The sequence below is a fragment of the Bison bison genome, unplaced genomic scaffold (assembly GCF_000754665.1).
Source record: "Bison bison bison isolate TAMUID 2011002044 unplaced genomic scaffold, Bison_UMD1.0 scf7180017864177, whole genome shotgun sequence".
Taxonomy (NCBI): Eukaryota; Metazoa; Chordata; class Mammalia; order Artiodactyla; family Bovidae; genus Bison; species Bison bison.
In genome coordinates, this window is record NW_011494749.1 from 809,630 (window position 1) to 818,890 (window position 9,261).

Below are 9,261 nucleotides of genomic sequence, written 5' to 3' on the forward strand. Positions count from 1 at the left end.
AAACTTTAGAGACAGTGCAGTCTCACGGCAGGTTACCTAAGGGCACTCTGACATTTTGGCAACTCAAGGTTTAGAAAAAGGTTCTTTAAAGTTTTGAGAAGTTTCACCCCCGAGGTTGCAGTGGGGCTCCCAAGAAGCCGAGGCCGAGTCGCAGCATCTCAAACTGCGTGGGCTACTCGGCAGCGGACGCGCCACAGCTCCGTCCGCCCCCTGGCCAACCGCGCGGCGCCACAAACGTGGGCCCCACGTTTTCAAACAAAATGTCAAGGGAGACCAGGGGGCGAGGAGCTGCCGACCACCGCTCCCACACGAGAGCCCAGTTCTGGGGGCAGCAGTGGAAGCAACGCGGAGTGCGGGGGACTGCTGCGGGGAGCGCGGAGTTGAGTACGGTACCAGCTTGCTCGAGCCCCTGGGTCCCGGCCCGCCGGATCCGCCCGCCGCCCCCATCCTCCGTGCGACGTGCCCACCCGGGACTGCTTGCTGTAAAGAGGGCGGGGACCCCCGGGCATCCGCGGGCACCGGAATCTCTAGGGTAGCCTTTCGGCTCCGGGCCTGTCTCATGTGCCTACCTCCGCGCGGATCCCGGCAACACCGCCCGTAGTCCCGGCCACGTCTGGTGCGGGGTTCCTGGGGTTCTTAGCGTACACCCTCCTAATACCAAACTCCGAGCAGGCGGGAGAGAGGGGCGGGATGCCGCCTCCTCCAGGGACGGGCGGCCGTGGAAGCCAATCAGATGCCTCAGGCGGCCTTGTGACGTCACCAGGAGGTGTGGCCAGGACTTTGACCCCTCCCGGTCCCTAATCCCAGGAGAGAGTTCTGTCCAGGAGTTTCTATCTCTGGCCTTTGACACACTCAGAGCTCAGAGTCTGTTGTAGGGCTCACCTCTTTTCCATTCGCTCTGCCCTGACTCAGCTCCTTCTTGCTTGGTCTACCTGCCTGAAGCGAGTCCTCATACCAATCAATCCTTCACCCTCTCGTCAGGTTAACTGTCCTGTTTTGATGTACACTCTGAAAAAGACCTTCCTTTTGCTTAAGTTATCAAAAACAGATCCTTTAGTGTTCATGGCCTCCATCCTGCTTTTGTCAGGTTTATTCTTCACAGCTGCCCTTCATCTACCTAAGACTGACGTTATGCACTTCCCTACCCCAAGGAAGTCCACTTGCAACATTTACCTACTATTTCCTATGTCCACATTTAAATGGTCCATCTATCCTCTAAGACCCAGCTCAAACAATCTGCATGTAAGCATGCTTGTCGCCCCACCTAGCAATAATCTCTTGTTTCTTCTCCCTGAGCATTTAGGTTTTTACTCTTCTTGCTACTTAGCTGATTCTGCCTCGTGTACACTTCCTTGCATGTGTGTGTACATGCTCAGTCGCGTCCGACTCTTTGCAACCCTGTGGACTGTAGCCCGACAGGCTCATTTCCATAGAATTTTTCAGGCAAGAATACTGCAGTGGTTGCCATTTCCTACTCCAGAGGATCTTTCTGACCCAGGGATCAAACCCACATTTCCTGCACTGGCAGGAGTATTCTTTATCACTGCAGCACCTGGGAAGCCCAATCCTGATCTCTCCATTAGGCTGTGAGCTCTTTGAAACCAGGGATTTGTTTTCTTTTTGTATCCTCCTTGGCATCTAGCATGGAGCCTGAGTGACTGATCATTTTAATGTAATTGGATTTTACATCCCAAGATGGGGTCTGGAAAGGCCAATCTCAGGGTTAACAACAACAACAACAACAAAATGGGAATTCTGAATATTGCGGGTAATCCTTCTTCAGGTTACAAAGCTAGGTCAGACACATAACTCTGATTGGTTCACAGTTGGCCAATAGGAAGTGCAAGGAAGCTTTTTTCCACTACAATCTTTTTTTCTTTTCCTTCCTTCAACTTATCTCACCTTATATAGAAAAAGTACAAAACAGATAAAGATTTACAAAGCTGTATTGAGGGGAGGCAATAAAGGAGTAAGACTAAAAGGCCAGCAAGTGAGCATCAGGCTTCCATATTTCTTCCAGATGAGCACTAATTTTGGACTGGGTCCCAGACTACCCCCACACACTAAATTCCTTTTGCCTTCTGTGGGAGCTGATGAAGCACATCATATGAAAAAAATTGTCTCCAAACAGCTTTGGCAAACAAGCAGGCTGGACTGGGCTTATTTTATAGAGCACACAGGAGTTAAATAAACAAAGTTTAAGTAACTTGCAAAATTTAACACAGCAAGTCAGTAGAGACCAAAGAGCTAAGATCAGGAGAAGAAAGAATGCCAAAATAGAATCATTTCCGCTTGTGAGTCAGAATACTAAATAGACTAAGAGAGCTGAGTGAATAAAATCACTCATGAAAAGAAGCTTTCTAAACACGGCTGCCACCCTTGGAAGGCTCAGCCAACATTTACTTACCGTCACTTTCTTCTAGAAACACGACAAACTGAATTTGTTTGGCTGTAGAGAACACAGCATCTTGTTTCTGGTGTGCTAAGAAAAATACATGGAATGATGGAATATTATTTAGCAATAAAAAGAAAAGAAGTACCTTTAAATGCTGCTGCTGCTGCTGCTAAGTTGCGTCAGTCGTGTCCAACTCTGTGCAACCCCATAGACGGCAGCCCACCAGGCTCCCCCGTCCCTGGGACTCTCCAGGCAAGAACACTGGAGTGGGTTGCCATTTCCTTCTCCAATGCATGAAAGTGAAAAGTCAAAGTGAAGTCGCTCAGTTGTGTTCGACTCTTAGCGACCCCATGGACTGCGGCCCACCAGGGTCCCCGGTGGGGTGCCATTGCCTTCTCCAACCTTTAAATGCTACAACATGGATAAACCTTGAAAACATTACGCCAAGTGAAAGAAGCCAGTCACAAAAAAAAACATGTTTTGTGTGATCTCATTTACATGAAATGTGCAGAACAGGCAAATTTTTATAGAGATAGAATGTAGATTAGTGGTTATGAGGGGCTGAGAGGGATGGGAGTGAGGGCCAAGGAGAGAGGGGTTTCTTTTCGGATAAGGAAAACATTCTAAAACTTGTGGTAATGATTGTGCAACTCTGTGAATATACTAGAGACCATTGATGGGTACAGTTTAAATGAGTGAATTGTATGTTATGTGAATTTTATCTCAGTAGAGCTGTTCTTTAAAAAATACATGCTGAATTTTACGTTTTAATTTAGTAGCAGCAGTTGGAGAATATCTCTGATCAGTCCTTATGAATGTTCATGGTACTACATACCTTTGTCTCATAGTATTCACCTTAGTTGTAGTATTATGTTTATTTGTGATTAGTTGATTTTCTGTTTCCCCCCTGCTAGACTGCATGGAGACGGAAATGGCAACCCACTCCAGTATTCTTGCCTAGAGAATCCCGTGGACAGGGGTGCCTGATGGGCTGCTGTCCATAGGGTCACACAGAGTCGGAAAGGACTGAAGTGACTTAGCATGCATGCACGCGTTGGAGAAGGAAATAGCAACCCGTTCCAGTATTCTTGCCTGGAGAATCCCAGAGACGGAGGAGCCTGGTGGGCTGCTGTCTATGGGGTCGCACAGGGTCAGACACAACTGAAGTGATGTAGCAGCAGCAGCAGCAGACTGCAAGTGCCATGAGAGTAGAAACTATCTGGATTCCCTCTTAAACATATACCCAGCATCTAGCATGTATGCACCAGGTACACAAGAAATATTCATTAAATGAATGAATAAAGATTGCAGAAATATATATTTTATTAAGTATTTGTAATGCTCCAGATTACCAGGAGCAAAACAAGAATGTTTTCTATCTTCATGGAATTGTGTTCTAAGGGGAGAAACACATATTCATTAGGTATTCACATAAATAAATATATAATTACAAACTGCATTAAGCATGTTGAAGAAATAGCACAAGGTGCTATGCAACTGAAGAACTAGAGGATCTGGAAGTCAGGAAGTCCTGCTTTGAGAAATAAAAGTTGAGTTGAGGTCTGAAGCCAGGCAAAAAACAAAGAGATCATGAGAAGAGCACCCTAACTCGTGGGAGCTATAGGTGCCAGGCCCTGGGGTCTGAGAGGAGGAAACTGAGATACAGGAAGGACTGAATGAAGACCAGTGAGGCAGGGGGACAATGGGGCACAGGGAGCAAGGGGATGCGTAGAGCAGGAGGAGGCTGCAGAAAGAAAGAGGGCTAGACTGTGGCCTTGGAATAAACAGGGCTTCTCCAAATTCAATGGGGATCTTTTTAAAGTCCGTGTTCAGACTAGTAAGCCTGGGCTTGGGACCAAGACTGTGCATTTCTAATAAGCTCCAGGGACATGCTTTGAGTAGTAAGGCTATGACATTATTCCAAGAGCCCTGAGAATCCACTCAAGTTTTTAAAGCAAGGATGTGATAAGATCAGATGTGGCATGTTACAGAGCAGATTAGAAAAGAGTGAGAGTGAGGACTTCCCTGGATGTCCAGTGGTTAGCACTTCTTCTAATGCAGAAGGTGCAGGTTCGCTCCCTGGTTGGGGAGCTAAGATCCCACATGCTTCGGGGCCAAAAGACCAAAATATAAAACAGAAACAATATCGTAGCAAATTTAATAAAGGCTTTAAAAATGGTTCACATCAAAAAAATCCAAAACAAGAAGAAAAGAGCAAGAGTGGATCCAATGTATTTCCATTATCCTGGTGAGAAGTGGTGACAACTGGGGAGTGCTGATGACGGATAAAAGCAGTAGGTGACCAAAGTTGTACTTTAGGAACTCTATCTAGTGTGCTAGAGAGAATAGCCAGAGGGAGAAATAATTCAGAAGCTAAGAGAATAGTTCAATGAAGATCTGAAATAGGATGCTCACGGTGGGAGAATGAAATGGAGGCCATGGTGGGAATTAAAAATTTGGGGGGTGCGGAATAGGGGCTTCCCTGTTGGCTCAGTGGTAAAAAATCCTCCTGCAGTGCAGGAGACATGGGTTCGATTCCTGGTCAGAAAGATCCCTGGGAGGAGGGCATGGCAACTCATTCCAGTATTCTTGTCGGGAAAATCCCAAGGACAGAAGAGCCTGGTGGGCTATGGTCCATGGGGTCACAAAGAGTCCAAATGCAACTGAAGCGACTGAGCATGCAGGCAGCACCATGGGTGGAATAGATAAAAATCAGTAAACAAATATGTAGCAAAGAGTCAGACATGACTGAGCAACTGCACTGAACTGAACAATGCATAGGGCGCTATTCCAAGTGCTTTAGTGTATATAGTCTCATGACAATCCTGTAGTATAGGTACAGTTGTTATTCCCATCTGAGAGATGGGTCTGTTGAGGCACAGTTTAGGTAACTGTCCCAAGGTTGTACAGACATTAAGTAGAGGCACCGGGAATTCTGGCTTCACAGTCATCTCTGCTGCTGCTGCTGCTGCTAAGTCGCTTCCGTCGTGTCCGTCTCTGTGCGACCCCATAGACGGCAGCCCACCAGGCTCCCCCGTCCCTGGGATTCTCCAGGCAAGAACACTGGAGTGGGTTGCCATTTCCTTCTCCAATGCATGAAAGTGAAAAGTCAAAGTGAAGTCGCTCAGTCCTGTCCGACTCTTGGCGACCCCATGGACTGCAGCCTACCAGGCTCCTCCATCCATGGGTTTCTCCAGGCAAGAGTACAGGAGTGGGGTGCCATTGCTACTGCATCTCAATTTCTTTCAAGAAATTGAATCTTCAAGTTCTGAAAACTGATTAGGGCTTACGGATGTGAGGCTCTGGGAGGCTATGAGTAACTGGGAAATGATGGTCCAGAAGCAAGGAGAAGAAAGAATTAGTTTAGGGGAAGAAGAATGAGATCTGGCTTGGATGAGCCAAGGGCAACCTGAGCTGCCCTTGAAATAGCCAGGAGAAAATTAGGCTGAGTTGAGGACAAAGGCTTGGGTTTAGGTTTACATTTCAAGGTAATCTGCACAGAGGGCAGATTTTTGTAAATTGCAGAAGGATTGCTGACCATAAAGCCACTTGGCATAGTAGGAGTAAGAGCAGAGAGGTTGAAGGAAGCAGGGATAAGGAAACTGGGTAAATACTAGGGAAGAAGAGTCTGGCTCTTTAATCTAACTGCACATAAAATCGAAAAGATACAAGGGGAAAGGAGATACTGATGCCACTAGAATGAGCAGATGGCTTCTGGAACAGAGATACTGGAAACTCCATTTCAGAAAGTAGAATTCCCAGCACTTGGGGAAATATACAAAAGACAAGGAGAAGCTTGAAGGAAAAAAATAGGGCTTGTAGGATCAAGCTTGTTGGCTGACTAGGATACAATGTTGAGTGTACCCCATGTTGTTTACCTGCAATTCAAGAAATCAGCAAACTCTGTGCCTCAAAGTGTCCCTAGAACCAGGGAGACAGCAGGAAGATGGCCTGCCAGGGTGTGTTTCCAGTGCCCAGGCATAATGGCCTGTTCAGTCCTCTGGATCTGAATGAAGGCAGGATCTCTTTAATCTCACCTCACTGGGTGAGCGGGGCCTCCTCTATCATAGACAGGTGTGAGCAGCAGCTTGTAGGTGAGGCCAGGCCAAGGCCAAGATTTGTGGAAGTGAGAGTTTAATGGGCACTGGTAAGGCCACAGAGAGGACAAGCGTGCACAGAGGGAAAAGAGAAGAGCTAAGGCAGAGCTTTGCGTGTGTGCATGCTAAGTCACTTCAGTTGTCTTGGACTGGGGCCCTCCAGGATACTTTGTCCATGGGATTCTCCAGGCAAGAATACTGGAATGGGTTTCCATGCCTTCATCCAGGGGATCTTCCCAACCCAGGGACAGAACCCACATCTCTTAGGTCTCTCGCATTGGCAGGTGGGTTCTTTTGTGGGTCACTTATTTTAAGGGTTTCCCTGGTACCTCAATTGGTAAAGAATCTGCCTGCAATGCAGGAAACCCTGGTTTGATTCCTGGATCAGGAAGATTCTCTGCAGAAGGGATAGGCTATCCACCCCAGTATTCTTGGGCTTCCCTGGTGGTTCAGCTAGTAAAGAATCCACCTGCAATGCAGGAGACCCGGTTTTGATCCCTGGGTTGGAAAGATCCCCTGGAGAAGGGAACAGCTACCCACTCCAGTATTCTGGTCTGGAGAATTCCATGGACTGTATAGTCACAAAGAGTTGGACATGACTGAGCGAATTTCACTTTCAGTATATTAAGGCAAGTGAAAAGAAGTGCAGACCATGGGAGCAGATTGAGGGGTAGTCAGCAATGACTTGGTAAGGACCCATGAAGTTCAAAAGAAAAGATACTACACATAAAAGTCACACAGGAAAACAGTGACCCAAACCATATAAGCAAGCATTAAATGTGAACAGAGGATTTCTTGTATTTGGAGTCAGTACCTAGGAGGCAGAGGCAGCCATTCTGGTTCAGATTCTCCCTACAGCTAATAACTAAACGTTTCCCTCTCTTATGACGTTGCATAAAGGGACAGCTTAAGTCAGAAGAAAAGGAACAAAAAACACAAGGAAATGGACCACAACATCCCCTGACACTGACAATTAGAGAAAAGACACATTATGAGGACCTTATTATGTGCCTTGGGATAACTGTAAAATCATTGCCTTCGGAACAATAGCAATTGTTTTGTTTGTTTCAGAAATCTGGCAAGGTGACTGAAGAAGTATTTGAGTGCCACTGATGAGATGGTTGGATGGCATCACCGACTCAATGGATGTGAGTTTAGGTAGGCTCCAGGAGTTGGTGATGGACAGGGAGGCCTGGCGCGCTGCAGTCCATGGGGTTGCAAAAAGTCGCAAAAAGTCGGACACAACTGAACTGAACTGAATAAAGTACAATCCTAAAGTTTTTGATGGGTATCAGAAGCTTGCATGAAGCATTTGTTTGAAAGGTAGCAGATACACAGCAGGAAAATCTGAAGAGTTGAGGTGAGCAGAAATGTACAGATGGAGCAAGGGAAATGTAAAAATGAGAGCAATCTTCCCTGGGTTCGGAAGATCCTCTGAAGGAGGGCATGGCAACCCACTCCAGTATTCTTGCCTGGAGAATCCCCATGGACAGAGGAGCCTGGCGGGTTGCAGTCCGTGGGGTCTCAAAGAGTCAGACACGACTAAGCGACTAAGCACAGCACAGCACATATGTAGGAACAGGAGAGAGGCAATGTCTTGTTGAAGAGGTGGGTTGAAATAATATGATATGACTTGGCAACAGCATTTTGAACTAATGGTTGGATTAAAAATAATTACTTGCATCCTTGTTTTCAGTAAGTCTTTTCCTTTACTTATCCAAATTCATGTGGCCTGAGATTTTGAACTTTAGGGCTTTGTTACCCTGTTACATATGCAAATCAATACACAAACTTTTTTTATAGCTCCCCAAGGCAATGACAAAGAATGCTCAAACTACCGCACAATTGCACTCATCTCACACGCTAGTAAAGTAATGCTTAAAATTCTCCAAGCCAGGTTTCAGCAATATGTGAACCGTGAACTTCCTGATGTTCAAGCTGGTTTTGGAAAAGGCAGAGGAACCAGAGATCAAATTGCCAACATCCGCTGGATCATGGAAAAAGCAACAGAGTTCCAGAAAAACATCTATTTCTGCTTTATTGACTATGCCAAAGGCTTTGACTGTGTGGATCACAATAAACTGTGGAAAATTCTGAAAGAGATGGGAATACCAGACCACCTGACCTGCCTCTTGAGAAACCTATATGCAGGTCAGGAAGCAACAGTTAGAACTGGACAGGGAACAACAGACTGGTTCCAAATAGGAAAAGGAGTACGTCAAGGCTGTATATTGTCACCCTGCTTATTTAACTTATATGCAGAGTACATCATGAGAAACGCTGGGCTGGAAGAAACACAAGCTGGACTCAAGATTGCCGGGAGAAATATCAATATCCTCAGACATGCAGATGACACCACCCTTATGGCAGAAAGTGAAGAGGAACTAAAAAGCCTCTTGATGAAGGTGAAAGTGGAGAGTGAAAAAGTTGGCTTAAAGCTCAACATTCAGAAAACTAAGATCATGGCATCCGGTCCCATCATTTCATGGGAAATAGATGGGGAAACAATGGAAACAGTATCAGACTTTATTTTTCTGGGCTCCAAAATCACTACAGATGGTGACTGCAGCCATGAAATTAAAAGACGCTTACTCCTTGGAAGTAAAGTTATGACCAACCTAGATAGCATATTCAAAAGCAGAGACATTACTTTGCCAACAAAGGTTCATCTAGTCAAGGCTATGGTTTTTCCTGTGGTCATGTATGGATGTGAGAGTTGGACTGTGAAGAAGGCTGAGCGCTGAAGAATTGATGCTTTTGTACTTGGCA

General features: G+C 46.0%; 1 protein-coding gene and 1 pseudogene across 1 annotated transcript in view; both read right to left on the reverse strand.

Annotated features, from left to right (window-relative positions):
- The window catches only part of PLEKHH2 (pleckstrin homology domain containing, family H (with MyTH4 domain) member 2), a 107,013-nt gene extending 106,340 nt beyond the window's left edge, over positions 1 to 673 (reverse strand). The window contains exon 1 of the mRNA XM_010842318.1: positions 570 to 673. The gene's annotated coding sequence lies outside the window, so the exon portion shown is untranslated. The remainder of the gene's footprint in view (positions 1 to 569) is intronic.
- Positions 173 to 9,261, reverse strand: part of LOC104990317 — a 32,955-nt pseudogene continuing 23,866 nt past the window's right edge.